The sequence below is a fragment of the Oncorhynchus masou genome, chromosome 9, assembly GCF_036934945.1.
Source record: "Oncorhynchus masou masou isolate Uvic2021 chromosome 9, UVic_Omas_1.1, whole genome shotgun sequence".
NCBI lineage: Eukaryota > Metazoa > Chordata > Actinopteri > Salmoniformes > Salmonidae > Oncorhynchus > Oncorhynchus masou.
The window spans coordinates 48,256,111-48,279,676 of record NC_088220.1 but is presented as its reverse complement, the minus strand read 5'-3'; the positions used below and the strand labels follow the sequence as shown (position 1 = coordinate 48,279,676).

The 23,566-nt window shown below is 44.3% G+C and overlaps 1 protein-coding gene across 2 annotated transcripts in view; it reads right to left on the bottom strand.

Annotated features, from left to right (window-relative positions):
• The window catches only part of LOC135546090 (signal-induced proliferation-associated 1-like protein 3), a 98,430-nt gene that overhangs the window by 50,140 nt on the left and 24,724 nt on the right, over nucleotides 1-23,566 (bottom strand). The gene's annotated exons all lie outside the window — the stretch shown is intronic.

Below are 23,566 nucleotides of genomic sequence, written 5' to 3'. Positions count from 1 at the left end.
CTTTAGGAGATTCATAATGTTTATTTGTTAACCGGTAATAACATTCCAAGTAGGCTGACTGAGCTCTGTGTGAGGAGTTGAGTGGGTACAGTGTGCATGTGAGAGCGAGAAAGAGAGCGAGAGAACGAGAAGTGTGTGTGTGTGTGTGTGTGTGTCTGTGTGTGTGTAAGTGAGTGAGTGTGAGAGAGAGAGAGAGAGAGAGAGTGTGTGTGTGTGTGTGTGTGTCTGTGTAAGTGAGTGAGTGTGAGAGAGAGAGAAGTGTGTGTGTGTGTGTGTGTGTGTGTGTGTCTGCTGTCAGTTACAGGCTCATCAGTCCAGCAGTGAGTCTATTGTGTGATGAGGAGACGTGGATGCCAGGGGCTCTGTCTGTGTCTTACACACACACACGCACACGCACACGCAAACACACACACACACACACACACACACACACACACACACACGAGGCCTACATCCAATCACTCAGTGGCACACACCATAGTCTCCTAAATACACAAACTCACCAGTTATCTCTACAACATTCCTATGTTAGCACCCAAAATCGAGCAAACAATTAAGATCTTCTGATCCTCCACGGATAAAACCACTCAGACATAAAGCCTCTGTTCATTTACCTCTTTTCATGTGGCTACGACACTATACATGTCAGACGTTATACTGAAGTAAAACAAAACTTTTATTGAACAGATAAATCCGGCAGCATCCTCTGGCATTTCTCTCCCTCTTTCTGCCCCCCCCCCTCATCTCTTTCTTTCTCCCGCTCTCTTCCTCTTAAGGCATCAACATGCTTCAGTTCGGCTGGCACCTAGCCGAACTCAGCTAGGCCGAACCGAACAAATGTGTCTGTATATTCCCTTAAAGACCTTCGCTTGGAAAACGAGAAAAAAAAGCAGCAATACTACTGTGTCCATTTGGTCGCGCAATTTTACATCTAACTAAGCTGTTTGGTGCAGTTTCTCAATTCAAGAAATGGGCATGAACACAAGTCGTCCCTCTCGTTGAATGACAAAGACTTCATTGAAGAATCCCTACGCGTAGACTCAGACTTTGGCTTGTCGAGAGAGAAAATAAATGGTGTGCCCCGAACAGTAGAGAAAAAAAACCTACTAAAGTCGAAAAATGAACAAAACTGTCACAAAGTGTCCCTATAATATATGCACAAACTCTTCCGAACTGTTTTGGCAGGGAAGCATGCAGACACCTTTAGTCCTCTCTCTCGCTCATTTTTTTCTTCTATCTTTCCCCCTTTTCTTCCCATGTCGCTATACGTCCATATTTCTCTCACTGACCCTCAACCTCGTCCTTGATGACTCTGTATCCTTGACCTCCCCCCACCGTGCCAATGCCCTTCCCCTCCGTACTTCCCAATTTCCTCTTCCTGTGCACCGGAATGTTCTGAACAAAACGACGGCGGCAGGGTGAGCCAGGGGACGACTGCACTCAGGGTGCTAGTGCCAGTGCGTGGGAGGTCGGTGTGTGTCGATGGAGGTTGTAGGGCAAGCCGAGGGTCGGCTACAGTGGGATGAGGAGCGGGGTTGATGTAGGCTCAATAATATAAATAAAAAAATGGTGTTGGGTTGCTCAGAACCGGAGTGAGTGATGTGAAAGGGTATGCAAGAGGGTGGGGTGATCAAATATGGGGGAGGGCAGGGGGAGGACGGGGTGAGCGGGTGAGGTTTACGGTTGGGCGATGTCAACTTTTGTCCTATCGTGATTATGTACTCATAAAACACTGTGATATACAAATGGTATCGCCACTACTGGCCAACCCCTCTAAAAAATATAATTGGGCGGGAAAACAAAACCCTACTATAACCACCATTAGGCTATAGAGTGAAATCACATTCACAACTGGACAAATCATGACAAAAGATGTTTAAAATGGGCAGAGCCTGCTTGGGAGGCAAATATTTTCTAATATCCTTCCTGGCAGAGGCAGCTTCAGTATGTTGGCACTTAATCTAAAACTTAATCTAAAATTGATCAAATCATTTCCCCCTCAATATATACACAATACCCCATAATGACAAAGCAAAACAGGTTTTTAAAACTTTCTGCAAATGTATAAAAAAATCAAACTGAAATATCACATTTACATAAGTATTCAGAGCCTTTACTCAGTACTTTGTTGAAGCAACTTTGGCAGCGATTACAGCTACAAGCTTGGCACACCTGTCCCGAAGGCACGACTGCATTGTCTTGGCTGTGTGCTTAGGGTCGTTTCATCAGACCAGAGAATCTTGTTTCTCATGGTCAGAGTCCTTTAGTTGCCTATTGGAAAACTCCAAGAGTGCTGTCATGTGCCTTTTACTGAGGAGTGGCTTTTGTCTGGCCACTCTACCATAAAGGCCTGATTGGTGGAGTGCTGTAGAGATGGTTGTCCTTCTGGAAGGTTCTCCCATCTCCATAGAGGAACTCTGGAGCTCTGTCAGAGTGTCCATCGGGTTCTTGGTCACCTTCCTGACAAAGCCCCTTCTCCCCTGATTGCTCAGTTTGTCCCGGGTGGCCAGCTCTAGGAAGAGTCTTGGTGGTTCCAAACGTTATCCATTTAAGAATGATGGAGGCCACGGTGTTGTTCGGGACCTTCAATGCTGCAGACATTTTTGGTACCCTTCCCCAGATCTGTGCCTTGACACAACTCTGTCTCGGAGCTCTACAGACAATTCCTTCAACCTCATTACATTGTTTTTGCTCTGACATGCACTGCCAACTGTGGGACCTTATACAGACAGGTGTGTGTCTTTTCAAATCATGTCCAATCAATTTAATTTACCACAGGTGTACTCCAATCAAGTTGTAGAAACATCAAGGATGATCAATGGAAACCGGATGCACCTGAACTCAATTTTGAGTCTCATTTTGAGTCTCATAGCCTCTGCATTTTTAATACATTTGCAAACATTTCTAATCACCTGTTTTTACTTTTGTCTTTATGGGGTATTGTGTAGATTGATGAGAATTATTATTTTTTAAATCCATTTTAGAATAAGAATGTAACATAAAATGTGGAAAAAGTCAAGGGGTCCGAATCTTGATAATTGACATTAAAAAAAGGTTTAAAACTAAAATTAACAAAACATATGCCCCCAGTGATGAAGGCATGGATGTCTCATGGTATGGTGGAGTATGCAAAACGGGTCAACTTAGAGCACCTTTATCTCTTCAATGTTTTGGCATTCAGGTCCAAATAAATCCCTTCCTGGCCACTAATTCCATGGGCATGTATGGAAGGTTTTGTTCAAATCAAAAAGGATGCTGTCAAAAAGTGATTTACTTCAAATTAATTTACCCTCCATTAAGTCCTAGTAGCTTAGATAGCTGGCTACGTTAGCTTAGATAGCATGTAGACTCAATTGTCTACATAGGTTGTGCATTCCCCCCAACTCCAAACAATTGCCAACCGGTTGGATGCTCGTCTCTCACTTTCCCAACGTTTAATTCCGTCATGTTTCTTTGTTAATCTTGCAGTGTATTAGTGATCTCTCACTTCACTTGCTACACGTGTAGCTTCTTTGACTGTAGTGTCACTCTGATTGGCTGACAAAAACAACAAGCTTTATGTGAAGGCTACAGGTCTTCCGAAAGAGAATGGACATTTTGCACGGCTTTGTTGGAATTCTCCGCTCGGTCTAGTCGGGCCGATACCCATTATTGCGATATTCTTTCAAAAATGAACACACAAAGCAGACGTAAATCGTTCAAACCCCTTAAAAACCCGCTGTGTGTAAAATAGTGTGTGCTATAGCTTAGGAAATACATAAATGTGACTCTGGATGACAACATAATGAATGTTTGTTTCCAACATTAGGGCCGTTTTCCTAAAGAAGTTAAATCCGCGTTGTGTTTTGTTTCCTTTCCACGATACTTACGTGTATCGCAATTCTGGTATCGTCCCAGCTTAACTGTCTGGCCTACATTCCTCCCTTGCTTTCTTTAACATATTTATTGAAACAAATAGGCTATATAGCAAATAGGAATAGGCAAATGACTCTGAATGTCGCTTGTATGCTGTACCACTCCCTTCATTGCTGCGCGGCTCCAGTCAAGTTCAAATAGGCCATCACATCGTGATGGCTATACGATACTATTGTAATATCGCCCAACTCTAGTGAGGTTGATTGGGCTGAGATGGAGGGGAGGGGAGTGGAGGGGGGGGGTCAGACACTGCTAAAATGTCCTGAGGGGGAGGCCCATTACCGTCTGACAATACAGTGCCAATCAATACTGATCAATTCAGGTCCACTTACTCCACAACGCACAGCACTACAATCTCTTAGTAAATGCGTGTGTGGGGGTGGGGAGAGACATTGTGTGTGTGTGTGTGTGTGTGTCCGCGCGCGTGCCATGAGTGTGTGTGTATCGACTAAACTACTGGAGAGTATAGTATCCAGAGCCAAGGGCCAGTCCTGAATATAGCCTGCAGAGTCAGCATGGATTTACAGTTTAGACCTCCCCCAACTTCCAAAATCAAAAGAAGAGTGAAAACTTTCCAGCCGTGGCTAACAGTTCAGCCCATGGAGTAGGGTCACTGGTAAGCCTATTAGGGTTGAAATGTATAAACGCAACACCTAGGCCACGGGGCTTACAGGCATGTAGGCTAATAGCCTAGCCTACATTCCATTATAATAAACACAAAGAAATGAAGACACTCCATTTAGCCTCGTATGTGTGCATTTAAAAAAAATAGGACATCAGCTGTATATTTAGTACTGGAGTCCTTCTCTGTGGTTGCAGTGCCTGCCAGACAGAATGACCATCAAACAAAAGAGAAAAGAAAGTCATGCCCAGTGCAGAGGGAGAGCGAGAGTGTGTGTGTGTGTGTGTGTGTGTGTGTGTGTGTGTGTGTGTGTGTGTGTGTAGTAGAGCTGGATCTATCAGGAAATTGAGTGCATGTTCTTGACTTATGAGTATGATGACTGGGCTTCTTGGTTCCAGCTATGCTTCCAAGAGTGTGTGTGTGCGAATGAGCGCGTTTCCACCTGCCTGTGTGTGTACTGTGTAATATGTACGTGTGTGCCTTGCTGTATACGGCTGTACAGTAGGCTCAGTGAACACGGTCAGTTATGTCCCTGCATGTTAGAGCTAGGGAGAGCTCAGTAATCATCATCATCATCTCCCACAGAAGAGCAGGGTAATTAAAAATCTCTCTCAGCACGCTGAACACAGTGTGACTGGGACCGGCCCGAATTAGAAACCAGGCGCGTTTCAAAGAGGACATGCAAAAATCGTACTTTTTACATACCATTAGTGGTTGATCCAGTGGCGCTCTGCTCCATGGTGAGCTACAGAGGAGAGAAGCAACGAGCGGGCTTCCTCCCGCCCGCCTGTCATACACATTGTGTTGCGATTGAAATGGATTACTCCAAACTCCGGCTGCATTAATATTTGAGAAAGTTTGCCGTGTGTTGCGTGCGAGGGCTATTAAAGTGCTACTTAAGTCGTTCCATATTCCAACCAGTTTGAAGAGGAGCCGTTCCAGTCATCTAATGGGTTTGTCAATGCAACTGTAAGGGCGTTTTCACACAGTTCTGAGCTGTAGTTCGAATCCGAGTTCCATTATTTGTTATTGTATCCCCCCCCTCTAATGCAAGTCATTTGTTTATCGGAGGGACAATGCTCACATTAAATCCCTCCGATTATCAAGAAGCATAGCACGTGTATCCCAAGCGTCATATTACTTTCGATAAAAACGGCACAATAGTAGCTATATTCAGTAGCTTATAACCTGGGATATAGCCCCCATCTTCCCTAATCAATAATATTAATAGAGATTCTGCATGATAATATCAAATTACAGTACAGTACATTTCATTTTCCCGGTGTTTGGCCTGGACTGTGTTCTTACCAGCAGTGATTCTAACCACGGTACGAATGGAATCGGGCCGAGACCACCCTTTTTGAACAAACCATGGTGCGTTGTTTAGTGCGCTCTCGAGTGGACACCAGTCCAAACGAACGGAACTAAGGGGGTAAAAGTGCCCGAGTTGGGGGGGGGGGGGACGCTCCAAACCAATTTAGTGTGAAAGCCCTGTAAGACACATCGATGTGTTGGTATAATCATACCCTGGCTGACGTGGCCTGTACAATGTACGCAGTTCTTTACCCTGTTGTGTGATACCACTGCCATTGTATTATATGAATTAATTTCAGCTCGGGATGGGAACGGTCATTCAAATTCATTTCAGCTCGGGAACAGTTATTCAAATTCATTTCAGCTCGGGATGGGAACAGTTATTCAAATTCATTTCAGCTCGGGATGGGAACGGTCATTCAAATTCATTTCTGCTCGGGATGGGAACGGTCATTCAAATTCATTTCTGCTCGGGATGGGAACGGTCATTCAAATTCATTTCTGCTCGGGATGGGAACGGTCATTCAAATTCATTTCTGCTCGGGATGGGATTCAAATTCATTGCAGCTTGGGATGGGAACGTTCAAATTCATTTCAGCTCGGGATGGAACGGTTATTCAAATTCATTTCTGCTCGGGATGGCTTCAAATTCATTTCTGCTCGGGATGGGAACGGTTATTCAAATTCATTTCAGCTCGGGATGGGAACAGTTATTCAAATTCATTGCAGCTCGGGATGGGAACGATCATTCAAATTAATTTCAGCTCGGGATGGGAACGGTCATTCAAATTCATTTCAGCTCGGGATGGAAACGGTTATTCAAATTCATTGCAGCTCGGGATGGGAACGGTCATTCAAATTCATTTCAGCTCGGGATGGGAACAGTTATTCAAATTCATTGCAGCTCGGGATGGGAACGGTCATTCAAATTCATTTCAGCTCGGGATGGGAACGGTCATTCAAATTCATTGCAGCTCGGGATGGGCGGTCATTCAAATTCATTGCTGCTCGGGATGGGAACGGTTATTCAAATTCATTTCTGCTAGGGATGGAAACGGTTATTCAAATTCATTTCAGCTCGGGATGGAAACAGTTATTCAAATTCATTGCAGCTCGGGATGGGAACGGTCATTCAAATTCATTGCAGCTCGGGATGGGAACGGTCATTCAAATTCATTTCAGCTCGGGATGGGAACGGTCATTCAAATTCATTTCAGCTCGGGATGGAACGGTTATTCAAATTCATTGCAGCTCGGGATGGGAACGGTTATTCAAATTCATTGCAGCTCGGGATGGAACGGTCATTCAAATTCATTGCAGCTCGGGATGGAACGGTCATTCAAATTCATTGCAGCTCGGGATGGGAAAATTCATTGCAGTCATTCAAATTCATTTCTGCTCGGGATGGGAACGGTTATTCAAATTCATTGCAGCTCGGGATGGAAACAGTTATTCAAATTCATTGCAGCTCGGGATGGGAACGGTTATTCAAATTAATTTCTGCTAGGGATGGGAATGGTCATTCAAATTCATTTCTGCTCGGGATGGGAACGATTTGAAAATCCGAACGTACGCTAAGTGTTTTGATTTCTTGGGAGAGGATTCATTTTCAGAGAAAAAAAACCCAGAACTAATTTAACAATGACAAGGCTTTGCCACATAAGTCCACAAGGATAGACCACCACATTCAACATTTGAATAAAACAACAGTTTTTATGAGTGCACCCCAAAAAGAAGCTCCGGTAGCCTACACATTAGGGAAAGGGGGATACCTAGTCAATTGTACAACTGAATGCATTCAACTGAAATGTGTCTTCCGCATTTAACCCAGCCCCTTTGAATCAGAGAGGTGCGGGGGGCTGTCATAATCGACATCCAAGTCATCGGCGCCCGGGGAACAGTGAGTTAAACTGCCTTGCTCAGGGGCAGAATGACAGATTTCAATCTTGTCAGCTCGAGGATTCGATCCAGCAACCTTTGGGACACAGGCCCAACACTCCTATCCACCAGGCTACCTGCCACCCCTACATTACTGTTGCACGGTATACCGAAACTTCTGTACTTTTTCAAAACAAAAACCTGTTCGATACTATCATTTTTGTTACATTCGGTATTGTCACATGATTGAGAGGATTACATCTACTCAGTGCAGTCCCTTTATAGCAATTGCCTGCTCCACTTATTCAATGTTAGAGCTGTCTGAGCTGCCTCGTTAGCTCCCCACTCATGCTGCACAGAAGTTAACACACTTGAATAACGCAACACGGAATTAAGAAATGTTGAAACTGTTCGCAAAACAAATGTCCATACACGATAGAACCCTTTTACATTGCAAGACTATACCTGTAGCTTCCATTTTTAATTGTAGGCTAACTTTCCTTGCTAGCTCACAGCTGAATCCACTCCCCTAAGTGCTTTTGTTTGTAATAATATGCAAATCATTAAGCAAAATATGCTCATTTTAAAGCGGATTGTCACCAAAAACGTTATTAGTTCACTTTGCCTCCCTCACCCCCCAAAAAAATCTACTTCTTCATCTCCCTTGCCACCTGTCTGGTTTCCACTAGATTCCGCAGCCACAAAATCTGATTCCACTGGCACATTACTCGGGCTGTGGCGGTCATGAAATTTTGTCCGCCGGTTACTGTCATGCAAAATACTCCCGGTCTCGTGTGGTATAGCTAAAGGTAATGTGTCCCCCGATTAATTATGAAAATATAACAAATTCCTTATTACTAGACTATTCAAAATCAAATTAATTATTTTGTAGGCTAACTAAGCCGCTCTGCATAATCAATGAACCAACAGCATGGCCTAGGGCTATACGTTCTCTCCCAGGCTCATGGATGTACATTTTGGAGCATAGCATAAGGTAACCAGTCCATCCAGTATGCACAATAACAGTCCACACTCAAAGGCTAGACCAATTATGTATCAAAGACATCTTAAATCAGTTTTGTTTGATGTTTTTCTGCCATGCGTAATATGCGGTAGGCTATGTATTGTATAATGGAACAAGCATAACTTTTATTCATTCCTTTGGGGGGGCTTGGGCTCATAAGCCAATGCATATGCATAAACTCTAAGATGCATATCGGTGTTTTGAATTAATAATCACCGTAGAAAGATCTGTCCATTTCTTTTACACTGTTTAAACCCGCTGTTGAACTTCTTTCTTCAAATTGATCACAGTGAGGTGAGTTAAAAGTATGATAGGCTGTTTGGGTGATGTGTTTGATGTGATTTTCAGTTGCATTTGCACGGTTCTCAAAAGTGACGACAAACGCGATCATGCACGTAAACGCTTTATTATAAAAATGTGCATGTTTATGGTGAAAATGATCTTCCCCCAAACTTTAAACTCACACACAGCCTAACTACGCGAGTTAGGCTCTAATTCTAAGAAGTCATTTGGCCACTTTACTTGTGATACAAACCCTATCGAAACAAATAGGTCTACGGGCTTGGCTACATGACTATGATTTGAAAAAGGTAGCAAAAAAAAAAAGAAAGGCAAGCTGTTTCTTGCCTTACTGCACAAGCGATAATACATCATTCACAAGTAATATTGTCACCCATCAGACTATTCTTGCTGTCTTTACATATACTAAATAATGTGTGAAATGAGTATTGATTTAGAATGAACCATTATCATGCACCGGTCTCAGAACAGCGGCAAAAATACAATCTATGCACTTAAATAGCGAAGGGAGGACTCTTTTCCTGTGGTTCATTTTCATGCCAGCCAGGTAGGCTACACTCCTGTTGTAGATACAGTTCAAGTCGGAAGTTTACATACACCTTAGCCAACTACATTTAAACTCAGTTTTTCACAATTCTTGACATTTAATCCTAGTAAATATTTCCTGTCTTGGGTCAGTTAGGACCACCACTTTTTTTTTAAAGAATGTGAAATGGCAGAATAATAGTAGAGAGAATGATTTATTTCAGGTTTTATTTCTTTCATCACATTCCCAGTGGGTCAGACGTTTACATACAATCAATTAGTATTTGATAGCATTTCCATTAAATTGTTTCACTTGGGTCAAACGTTTCGAGTAGCCTTCCACAAGCTTCCCACAATAAGTTGGGTGAATTTTGTCCCATTCCTCCTGACAGCTGGTGTAACTGAGTCAGGTTTGTAGGCCTCCTTGCTCGCACATGCTTTTTCAGTTCTGCCCACACATTTTCTTTTGGATTGAGGTCAGGGCTTTGTGATGGCCACTCCAAGACTTTGTTGTCCTTAAACCATTTTGCCACAACTTTGGAAGTATGCTTGGGGTTATTCTCAATTTGGAAAACCCATTTGCAACCAAGCTTTAACTTCCTGACTGATGTCTTGACATATTGCTTCAATATATCCACATCATTTTCCATCCTCATGATGCCATCTATTTTGTTAAGTGCACCAGTCCCTCCTGCATCAAAGCACCCCCACAACACCATGCTGCCAGCCCCGTGCTTCACGGTTGGGATGGTGTTCTTCGGCTTGCAAGCCTCCCCTTTTTCTTCCAAACACAACGATGGCCATTATGGCCAAACAGTTCTATTTTTGTTTCATCAAACGAGAGGACATTTCTCCAAAAAAGTACGATTTTTGTCCCCATGTGCAGTTGCGAACCTTAGTCTGACTTTTTATGGCGGTTTTGGAGCAGTGGCTTCTTCCTTGCTGAGCAGCCTTTCAGGTTATGTTGATATAGGACTCATTTGACTGTGGATATAGATACATTTGTACCCGTTTCCTCCAGCATCTTCACAAGGTCCTTTGCTGTTGTTCTGGGATTGATTTGCACTTTTCGCACCAAATTATGTTCATCTCTGGGAAAGAGAACGCGTCTCCTTCCTGAGCGGTATGACGGCTGCGTGGTCCCATGGTGTTAATACTTGCGTGATATTGTTTGGACAGATGAATGTGGTACCTTCAGGCGTTTGGAAATTGCTCCCAAGGATGAACCAGACTTTTGGAGGTCGACAAAGCTGATGTGATCCTCCTATTTTTAATAGAAGCCATCAAACCAGTTCTCACGCAATTGCATAGCCAATAGAAATGTTGCGTAACATGAGCTCTCATGAAGTGTTTGATTCGATTTTTGATGACATTTGCATTGATGCGGAGTGATTAGAGGGACAATAGAGTGCGGAGTACCAGGCAGATAGCAAGTTTGGTAGGCTACTAATGACCATGAGCAGTGTCAGAGCTTGGAGAAGCCTAATTACCGTGACTAAACAGTAACGTCGGATTTGACTGCCATCAATACGGTCACCGTAACAGCCCTACTCATTACTTTCTTAGAGACAGCACACACTAATATGGAAATGTTGTTGATCAATAGAACAAAATAAATGTTCTCTAGCCAATAAAATAAGTCCTAAATGGAAGGGATTGTTTGTAATCTGTAGCCCCATGAAATCAGCTAAAACAGCCTCAATAACTCAATGCATGCACACTCTTCTATTGAATAATATGCATTCACCTCTATTGTGAATAGACCTAGGCGACATCTGGATTCACCCAGTTTATTAATAGATTTACCTTAAATTATTACCATTATGTTTTGTAGTGAGATTGTTTTTTACCAAAGTAAAATTGATTGTATAATTGATTCATTAATGGCTGTCTCAATATTATTTACATACAATTGTTCAAATGTAATGATATTGAACTCAAGACTCCTAATGATAGAACAGTGCAGCAAATGAGTTTATCTAGGAGGATCAAGTGCCATTCTGTAACTTTGGCTAATACTATCGAGTATTAGCCATTTTGGCTAAAATCTATCGAGTAAGATAATAAACCTGGTATCGGTATTAAAGTCAAAATTCTGTTACCGTGACAACACTACTACACACGTTTAACACGTGTGTAGCTTGTGATTGTCGGTCAATAATAGCGACGCTGCAGAGGTTCTGTGTGTAGCAAGTGAAGTGGGAGATTTCTTACCCACGCAAAATGGAATTAATTAAAATTACGGAAGAAAGTTGTCAAAATAAGAAGGAGTAGGCTACAATGATCAACCAACAGGTCGACAGTTTCATTCATATGAATGGAGTTGTAGACAAGGACAGGGATCGCAGCAAAATAGCCTCGATTAGCCTTGCTACTCTGACTAGCTAGCTACTGTAGCTAGCTAACTTCTTCACAACGACTTGATGCAGTCAAGACCGGCACCGCCAGATGGCATGATAGATATCAGACTCCAGCAACAAGTTTGTCTAACTAGCACGAGTCAGTTTGCCTACTTTCTCTCTCACCATGCCACACACAGACTGTCACACACACACAAGGCCCCTGCTCCTCTCTCGTCCCCTCCCCCACTCTCAAGCTGAAAAAAGAGCCAGCCTTGATTGAAGATATTAAATAAATAAAACAAACATTCTACTATCCGGATATATCCGGGGGGGGGGGGGGGGGGGGGACATTTCAAATGCACATCCCTCATTTCTGCACAACCACCACTCATTTCCCTGATTCCCAACCATAGAAATATAATCTAGATTATATTTCTATGTTCCCAACACCATTAAAGAATGCATCGAAAAGTCAACCATGACAAAGGTGGTCGGTTATAAAGGGGTTGGTTCAAAGCAAGTGCACATCCCTCTTCAGAACCGGCAATAAGGAACACTGCCCTGCATCAAACCTTTATCAACTAGAGAGAGACAGTGCTAGGCGTGTTAAAATAAATTGTGTGCATCTAAAACGGTTTCTTTCTCTAATAGCACCACTATCGAGCAACCTTCCCTATTAAGCCCGAAAGTGTGCTACAGGCAGGGAGGGACCCCCTGCAGAGAGGGGAGGGCAGCCCCATTCATACTAAAACACAGGGAGGTGGGATTGCCACGCTTTCATCCTTTTCTTCCTCCTATTCCCTCTGCTCTACCTCCCCCCAACTCTATTTGAATGGAAATAGGAGGGTTGATCAGACCTGCATGAGAGAACTCCTACCTCTGCTGGATGTCTCTCCAGTGTGTGACTCGTGGCACTGTGCTGTCTACAGTATGGTGGGGGCTACTGCTGTGAGAAGTACCGGACTAATCACATGAAATGTGGGTGAAAGCTAATAGCTGAATTTCAATGAGTAGATGGAAGCCCTTACCCACTTCAAGGTTGGAAATGGAGTTGGGGGTGGGTAAATCTATCTGATCCTAGATTTGTGGTAAGGGGCACCACCACCATCTCCCTTGAGCATCTCAGGGTGGGTTAGGTTGGGGAATGCTGTGTTGTGTGTGTGTGTGTGTGTGTACAGTGAGGGGGAAAGTATTTGATCCCCTGCTGATTTTGTACATTTGATAATTTCTTTGTCAGTGGGCAATCTATATTTTTAATGGTAGGACAGAATAACAACAACAAAAATCCAGAAAAACACGTCAAAAATGTTATAAATTGATTTGCATTTTAAATGGAGGGAAATAAGTATTTGACCCCATCTTAATCAGAAAGATTTCTTGCTCCCAGGTGTCTTTTATACAGGTAACGAGCTGAGATTAGGAGCACACTCTTAAAGGGAGTGCTCCTAATCTCAGTTTGTTACCTGTATAAAAGACACCTGTCCACAGAAGCAATCAATCACATTCCAAACTTTCCAACATGGCCAAGACCAAAGACCTCTCCAAGGATGTCAGGGACAAGATTGTAGACCTACACAAGGCTGGAATGGGCTACAAAACCATCGCCAAACAGCTTGGTTAGAAGGTGACAACAGTTGGTGTGATTATTCACAACTGGAAGAAACGCAAAAGAACTGTCAATCTCCCTCGGCTTGGGGCTTCATGCAAGATCTCACCTTGTGGAGTTGCAATGATCATAAGAACGGTGAAGAATCAGGCCAGAACTACACGGGAGGATCTTGTCAATGATCTCAAGGCAGCTGAGACGATATTCACCAAGAAAACAATTGGTAACACACTACGCCGTGAAGAACTGAAATCCTGCAGCACCCGCAAGGTCCCCCTGCTCAAGAAAGCACATATACATGCCCGTCAGAAGTTTGCCAATGAACATCTGAATGATTCAGAGGACAAGTGGGTGAAAGTGTTGTGGTCAGATGAGACGAAAATGGATCTCTCTGGCATCAACTCCACTCGCTGTGTTTGGAGGATGAGGAATGCTGCCTATGACCCCAAGAACACCATCCCCACCATCAAACATGGAGGTGGAAACATTATGCTTTGGGGGTGTTTTTCTGCTAAGGGGACAGAACAACTTCACCGCATCAAAGGGACGATGGACGGGGCCATGTACCGTCAAATCTTGGGTGAGGACCTCCTTCCCTCAGCGAGGGCATTGAAAATGGGTCGTGGATGGGTATTCCAGCATGACCCAAAACACACGGCCAAGGCAACAAAGGAGTGGCTCAAGAACAGGCACATTAAGGTCCTGGAGTGGCCTAGCCAGTCTCCAGACCATAATCTCATAGAAAATCTGTGGAGGGAGCTGAAGGTTCGAGTTGCCAAACGTCAGCCTCTTAACCTTAATGACTTGGAGAAGATCTGCAAAGAGGAGTGGGACAAAATCCCTCCTGAGATGTGTGCAAACCCGGTGGCCAACTACAAGAAAAGTCTGACCTCTGTGATTGCCAAAAAGGTTTTTACCACCAAGTACTAAATCATGTGTTGCAGAGGGGTCAAATACTTATTTCCCTCATTAAAATGCAAATCATTTTATTCATAACATTTATCATAACATTTTTGACATGCGTCTTTCTGGATTTTTGTTGTTGTTATTTTGTCTATCACTGTTCAAATAAACCTACCATTAAAATTATAGACTGATCATTTCTTTGTCAGTGGGCAAACGTACAAAATCAGCAGGGGATCAAATACATACAGCGAGGGGGGGAAAGTATGTATACAACACTCCGCTCATGCTGGATTGCTGTGCTGTCGGTTTCCATGACAACCCTAGACACACAGAAAGAGTTATGATGTAGGCGTGAGGCGGTGAGCATTCACAACACATAACCTGAGCGATGAATAGATGTCCTATCATCCACTCCGCAATATGTCAATCACAAAATGTTTCCTTGTCACTACAGGTAGGGGAAGAGGAATCTCACAAGCATGCATGCAGACACACACTAGAGGAAAAGTGGTTAGCCTCCCACTTGCACTCGGGTATCAGTATCACCTTTGTTCAAATCTCTAGGGGGAGAGAGGGGAGAGCGTGGGGAATAAGAGAGAGAGAGAGAGAGGGTAAAGGAGCCAACAGAAAAATGATGACAGTGTAGAAAGGGCAGAGAAACAGCGGAAACAAGAGGGGAAGAGAGGGGAAGGTCAGTATAACAGAAGACTAGGAAAAAAATGAAAATAGCCGGAGGGAACGAGAAAGAAGAACGCAGTAAGTTAGGAGCCTAGTAGGACTGCAGTCAGAGAAGAGCCTGTAAAGGAAAGTAATGGACATTGAGAAAGCACGGGAGCACAGGGGGGAATTCAGTGTGTGTGAGGGAGAGAGAAAGAATGCATTTTAACACGAGGAGAGAGCAGAGCCTGACAGACCAAGGACTCCGTGGTAAATCAGATAGGAGAGATTGACCGAGGCTTTTAGAGTGATGCACCATCACAGAGATGCTGCTCCAACAGAGGCCCAGCAGTCCTTGACCCCGCCTCCTCTCCGATCTCTGAGTCATCCTCTGGCCCTCCATCTCTCCTGCTCTCTTTCCATCCATCTCTCACATCTCTCCTCTAACCCTTGAATCTCTCCGATATTTCTGCTGTGTCCCTTGACTCTCTTCTCCCAGCTAGCCTCCTCGATATCTCTGTGTGAGAAGGCTTGACACGTACCAACAAACGGGTGTGATCATTCTACAGTGGTCCCTGCAGTGTACACTTAAACCGGTGTGATTAGAAAGTCCAGTTTTGATTGACGCAACAGTCAGCATTTGAGCTGGCCACAGCTGTTTCACTGAAACTTTACAACATTAGGTCCTCAATGTGAACAGTTTATTTCTGGATGCAGTGTTCAGACATTCACAGAAGTAGCGACAGCAAAGGGCCTCCCGAGTGGCACAGTGGTCTAAGTAGCTAGAGATTCTGGGTTCGAGTCCTGGCTCTGTCACTGCTGGCCGCAACCGGGAGACCCATGGGGCTGCGCACAATTGGCCCAGCGTCGTCCGGGTTAGGGGAGGGTTTGGCCGGCAGGGATATCCTTGTCCCATCGTCCACTAGCAACTCCGGTCGCCAGGAGTACGGTGTTTCCTCTGACACATTGGTGAGGCTGGCTTCCGGGTTAAGTGGGCATTGTGTCAAAAAGCAGCGCAACTTGGTTGGGTTGTGTTTTGGACGGAGCACGGCTCTCGACCTTCGCCTCTCCCAAGTACATGCGGGACTTGCAGCGAAGATACAAGACTAACTACCAATTGGACACCACGAAATTGTGGAGAAAAAAGGGGTAAATAAATAAAAAGGTAGTGACAGCATAACACAATCATCCAAACCATAAAATGTAGGCTATATTAGTCCTAGCGCCAACTGAGGAAATATTGACTTAACACAAGCGGTCATATTTAGATAATTCTCAGCAGACAGAAACCACAATATTAATTAGCTAATAGCAATTACCTACTATTTACAATTCATCACATCACGGGTGAGCTCACCATTGATTGAAAAAAAATGTAGTAAAATACCTTAGAAAAATGGAGAGCAATCCGACGACGGGTAATGTGTGCGCGCCGCCATGTTTGTTTGTTCGCGTCAACAAAAGTTAAGAGGTTACAAGATGAGTTGGGTCTGTTTTTTAGTACAGATGTTGAAGGGGGTGTGTCATCTACCATCATTCACTACCTTTCATTCCCTTCCGGAGGTTTATTTTTTTTTAAACGAGTGAACCATTCCTTGACCGCATTTTGTAATAACATCTTTGGTCTGACAGACGTTTTATGTGACACCAAGAATGCTTTGTATATTGTCAACAAACATGGCGCCACAAATGGCTGGAAAATAGCTTAGCATTAGCTCATCATAATCAGTACAACCCTCAAAAAAGTACATTTACATCACAGGTGTCCATTTCAATCTATGCAATAATCGGAATGCATGATTTGTCACCAGTACTTGAAAACATGAATAAAACGGTAAATACATGACGCTCCATATATACATACAGTAAGCTACAGTAGAAACTCCAACACGATATACAGAAAATAAGGCACTTACTTTGATAGGAACGCAAACGTCCAATATTATTTGCAAGGAAAACAACAATGAATGCAATGCAAGCTCCAGCCAGAAAATGTGCCAGGTGGGAAAAGTGTATGCAAGACTGCGCAAATGTCCGCACACTTGATCTGCGGAAACACTGGGGAAGTACTTGGGCTCTTCTTCAAGCGAGAAGTTTGTCTGGCTCAGTAAAGCCTCAAACATAAATTGTCCGCAACAGTGAAATGGGCTACTTCTATGTGAATTAATGAGGAGGCGGAACACACCTCAATTCAAACTACTGTTAGAAAATAATTTGAAATTGACAAGTGGAAACATAGCCTATAGATAATTAGCAGGCAGCGTTTCGTGGTTGGAAGGCAGCGCGTGTTAACTGTCATGTTGCGTAACAATCACATTTTGGAACAGTGAGTGCATTCTGACATCACGTGCATGAAAACAAATAACACACGCTCGGGCGACCGTTACGACATATTTGGAACTCAGGCGTGAAAAGATGAACAACCACATGTCCTACTGCTTTAAAACGCGCAATACAACGTGTTTTAAATTACACTACATTCATCAAAGACGTCATGGTAACCGTACACTTAAATATGCATTCCTCAGGATTCAACATCTGTTACTGTGTCCGTTTCCCTAATATAATCTAGCCTGCATGCTTTCAAAAAAACATTCCGCATTTTTGAGCATTCCACATAGTGATTGGGGGAAAATAATCCTTAGTTACATATCAGTTTGTTTTTTCTGGATGACATATCATTTCGTTCTGACAACATTAAAATATTATTTTTGTGCTACTTTGCTCTACCTGCACACCAAAATGGCAGTATTTCCCTTCGTAGCTTGTTCTCCATCTTTTTAAAATAGGGAGCCAATTAGTTTTCAACACTTTAAATTCCCATGACTGACCAAAACTCGTTTTCTCATGCCTTGTCCCTCTGCAGCAGACATTTGATGAGCCATATGTTTGGAACGTCGCAATAAAACGTCAGAATCGAATTGCAATACATATAGAATAGTGAAAGATCCCAATACATATCGTATTGGCACCCAAGTGTCATGATATTGTATCTCGAGGACCCTAGCGGTTCCCAGCCCTAATTCCACACATATACTAGACGCGCTTTTAAAGAGAATGCGGCTATGCTAACACACGGAGTAGGAGATGGACCTAAATCCCACTCTGTGTCCTACACACACACACACAGAGAGAGTACACACGGTTTCGAGAGTAACACATGCCTATTTCTCTGGGCCACACAGGTGTAATGAGTGGCGTCAGGTAGGTAAATGTGTCAACACACAGGGCTGATTACCATCTACATGCTGCTTGAGGAGCCAGCAGACAGACCGACTGACCCACATTCCTGTGAGGTGACACGAACGCTCACACACACACACACACACACACACACACACACAGTGTCAGGGACAGAACATTACAGTGGGTGAGCTAAGCTGTCACAGCAAAACTGTGATACTTTATTCTGGTTGTCCAGGGGTAGAAGGGAAAGTGACACTTTTCCTGAAGCCCCTCCCCCGCCACAAGGACCATATACTGTAACAGACGCCATTAACATGAATGTATAACAATGGTCTTTGCACAGTCATGAGTCATGAAGACAAACCACTGTTTAGGCTAGGTCGGGAGAGCATAAGGATCGACTGGGTAGACATAACAGTAGCCAAACGGCTTACTTAAGTAATGGCTGTGAAGTAAATGGTCAAGCTTCTCCGGCCCTCTTGGCCTGAGGTCCTCCCCGTCTACCGCCCCACGGGGGGGGGGGTCTGGTAATGACGGAGCAGAGGGGTTAGTTAGATCCCCACAGCTGCTGCTGCTCACATGGAGGCGTGCGTCCCAGGGGAGAACAGGGGGGGATAGTGCTGCGCCGCGCCGATTAGCCCCTCTGCACATGGAGGCTACTCTCAGCCAACACGCATAGCTGACTACAAGGCCTTAAAAAAAAAGAAAGAAAACCGCACAGCAAAAAATGTGAGGGTTTATCCGCCTTTCCGGCAGGTGCCATCTTCTCCCTCAGGCCGAGCTTTGGGAAACAATCTTCACAGTCCGTCAACAAACCACAAATGTATCTAGGAGAATCCTACAGCGCAGATCCAGTTCATGGGCTAAATACAACACAGTGACAAATAGTAGTCCACTCGCACGAGTAGGAGCAGTGGTTGCGGAATATTCTTCGAGGGGGACATTTCAAGTGTTACACTGCCCTCTGCTCTAACAGAGTGGTGAGTATGGTCATCACGTTTGCATTAGGGTCGTGGGAAGAAATGGAGGTCTGGGGGGGGGGGGGTTCTTTTACGAGGCTCTTCCTGTAACCGTATCACCCCAGCGACAGGATAATGAGGCTAAATGATGATGAGGCTTTAGGAGCAAAGGGTGTCCTGCAGGGGGAGGAGAAAAGACCTCAACGAAGACATACAATGACATAGAACAGTCACACAGCCAGCTGTCCCCCGTGGCATGGCCCCTTCTAACACGATGGCATCAGTGTTGTTTCTCAAGGGACCCAGAGGAAAAAGTGAAAAGTGCAGTTTATAAAAAATTAAATTAAAGTTTCATTTGGACCATCTAAAAAAAAAGGGACGTTCAGCTTTCAAACCATTAGCCTGAAAAAAAAGAGATTTTGAAACATGCTGTTTGTCCAGCCCCAGAGCCAGACTGTAGGAACGACGCCATGCTGTCCTCCCAGCAGCACGGACCAGATCAGCGGGGTCAATCACTGATTAAAACGCCCCTGAAACACATCCTCCAGCACATTTAAAACCGATTAAAACAGCACCACCAGTGGAACAGAGGAGAGGGGGAAAGTACTTTAGAGCAAAGAGCAGAATCTGGCAACCAGGAAGTAAACAGAACAAACACTGCTTTCTGGAAACACCGATGGGATTTTGGAATAAAGATTTGGGGCGACACTCGCATCTTTGTTGTTTTACTCCTCAAAATCAGGGATTGATTTTCTTTCACAGAAACAAAATAAAACAGTTGGAAAAGAGCTGTTGAATATTCAAAAAAAAAAGGTCACTAAATTGAAAACCAAAATGCATTGACAAGGTTCATGGTTTTGTTGCCATTGTTTTGTTGAAAAACCGACAGAGCTCTTTTCCCGCCAACTAGCACATACTGACGCACCAACAAAAATCCACATTTTCATCAGGGTCAAGGGGCAGAGTGTGTGTGTGTGTGTGTTTGTGTTGGGGGAGTTACAGTACAGCCAGACAAAGAGGGCTTGTGACACAGTTTTAGACAGTCTCTCCTTCTCTTGCATCATTTTCTCACGCTCTCTCCTCAATGGCGCCATTGAGAGTGGAGGCCGTTGGGATCCTGTGAGGACTGAGCGTGCTCCCTGAGGAGTGAGCCCGATAGCCAGCCAGTCAGCCAGTCAGTCAGCCAGCCAGCCAGCCAGCCAGCCAGCCAGTCAGCCAGTCAGCCAGCCAGTCGGCCAGCCAGTCGGCCTGTCCTCTGGAAGGTTTGGGTTCTCCATAGAGAGCTATGCTGCATCTAGCAGTCATGTGGCCTAGATAAGCCCGGCAGCCAGTAGGGGCCCGGGAGATAGTGATAATAATGCCGGACTGTTCTTCTGATGCTTGTGAAATGATGTATTATTTTGAAGCTTCCTCTGTGAACCGCTCTACTCTACTTCTCTGGACTTATGTGGGAAGCATTGGCCTAGTGAGGCTGGAATGCAGATCAGACTGGACATGAGGCTATTTGACTTATTTAACAAGGCAAGTCAGTAAAGAACACATTCTTACAATGACGGCCTTCCCCAGCCAAACCCAGACGACGCTGGGCTAATTGTGCGCCGACCCTATGGGACTCCCAATCACAGCCAGATGTGATGCAGGCTGGATTCGAACCAGGTACTGCAGTGACGTCTCTTGCAGTGTCTTAGACCACTGCGCCACTCGGGAGCCAATCAAAGCACACTACACATAAATCCAGGAAAATAGAAGAGGAGGGAGCAATGTTGTACCTTTGAACTTTTCACTGCCAGGGAAACATTTTTCACACGCCACCTGGACTTGACTCGTTTTGTAATTGGCATAAGAAGAGACGGGGTTACTCGCCCGGATGATAAAACCAGCAGCACAACTTTCGGCTCACTGCACAAGTGCAATGCACGGCAAACTAGGTGGGTTGCCGAAAATATTTTGTGTCACGAAAACTTGGGTTTGCTCAACTGGTATGTCACGAAACAACTTTAAAGCCATAACTGGGTCACAGCGCAAACAAAAAAAAGTTTCAGAACCACTTTGACTGCACAAGTCTTGTGGGTGTTTGGGGTGCGAGACTGTCGGGGCTGGACTTTAACCAACATTAAAAAGGAATGCCTCTAAGATGGGTCTTCTCATGACTCTGCCTAATGGACTCTGGGATACGAGGGGTGCAGAGACCGTTACCGGGCAGGAGAGTGACCGCTCAGCAGTACTCCAAGCAAATTGCATGCATCTTGGGTGGGATCCTCTCTTTCTCTGCTTTGAACGGAAGAAGCCTAATTTGACACAACAACATCCACTACCAGGCAGGCTGGACTACACCCACCGTTGTTCTCTCATTATCTTTACTTTATGACTTAGACGTGGGCCTTCTTGTACTCGAGTGCCCCATTACATTCACCAACGGCCAAGAAAGAGAGAGAGGGTGGGGGGGGGGGGGAAATCAGTCGCGACCCTAGAGAAGGCCTTTGAGTGACCCTCCGCTGTGACCTTCTCGTCAGTGGGTTAACAGTTCAGCGGGGCAGTGGCGTCAGCAGCATGCCGTCTGGGTTCACACAGCAGCTCAGGTGGACTCGGTCAAGGGTGCAAAACAGTCAGCCTGGTGGAATACTACTACTTCCTTATAAGCCTTGCTTCTGGATATGTTCCCTCTTCCTTTCTGTTAGCTATCAAATTAACTGGCCTCTAGGTTGAACCCAACCCCCCCCAAAAAATCCTTTGCTCTGCCCTCCCCCACCCCCCTTCTGTTCCTTGAACCCTCGTGCCTCCTCTCGCTCCTTCCCCCTCTCCTGTGGTCGGTTCAGTATGTATTATGGGATTAGCTGGTATTCAGCCTCAGGTCTCGGCTTGCCAGGATGGAGAAGCAAAGAAAAGAGAGCGAGCGAGAGAGAGAGAGACTCGTACATTTCCTCAGTGAAATCAACGTACTGAGGGGCGGCAGGAAGCCTAGTGGTTAGAGCGTTGGACTAGTAACTGAAAGGTTGCAAGATCGCATCCCCGAGCTGACGAGGTAAAAATCTGTCGTTCTGCTCCCGAACAAGGCAGTTAACTGTTCCTAGGCAGTCATTGAAAATAAGAACAATTTCTTAACTGACTTGCCTAGTTAAATAAAGGTAAAATAAAATGCACTGAGCTAATGTCAAATTGGCATTTTACCAAATTACCGTACATGTTCACCCTGCACACCCTAATTGACAAACAAACCAAAACAGAGCCAAAGTCTTCTCATGCTTTATTGATAAAAAAAAGAGCTATTGACTCAATTTGGCATGAGGGTCTGCTATACAAATTGATGGAACGTGGTGTTGGGGGGAAAACATTTGACATTATAAAATCCATGTACACAAACAAAAAGTGTGTGGTTAAAATTGGCAAAAAAACATCATTTCTTTCCACATGGCCGTGGTGTGAGACAGGGATGCAGCTTAAGCCCCACCCTCTTTAACATATATATCAACGAATTGACACGGGCACTAGAACAGTCTACAGAAGCCGGCCTCACCCTACTAGAATCTTTAGTCAAATGTCTACTGTTTGCTGATGATCTGATGCTTCTGTTCCCAACCAAGGAGGGCCTACAGCAGCACCTAGATCTTCTGCACAGATTCTGTCAGACGTGGGCCCTGACTGTAAATCTCAGTAAGACAAAAATAATGTTGTTCCAAAAAAGGTCCAGGTTGCCAGGACTACAAACACAAATTCCATCCAGACTACGTTGCCCTAGAGCACACTATAAACTATACTTGTGACGCCTAAACATCAGCGTCACAGGTAACTTCCATAAAGCTGTGAACGAGCTGAGAAACAAGGCAAGAACGGCCTTCTTTGCCATCAAAAGGAACATAAAATTCAACAAACCAATTAGGATCTGGTAAAAAATACTTGAATCAGTTATAGAACCCATTGCCCTGTATGGTAGTGAGATCTGGGGTCCAACCAAGAATTCACAAAATGGGACAAACACCAAATTGAGATTCTGCATGCAGAATTCTGCAAAAATATTCTCTGTGTACAATGTAAAACACCAAATAATGATTACAGAGCAGAATTAGGCCGATACCCGCTAATTATCAAAATCCAGAAAAGAGCCATTAAATTCTACAACCACATAAAAGGAAGCGATTCCCAAACCTTCCATAACAAAGCCATCACCTACAGAGAGATGAACCTGGAGAAGAGTCCCCTAAGCAAGCTGGTCCTGGTGCTCTGTTCACAAACACAAACAGACCCCAAGGACAGCAACACAATTAGACCCAACCAAATCATGAGAAAACAAAACGATAATTACTTGACAAATTGGAAAGAATTAACAAAAAAAAT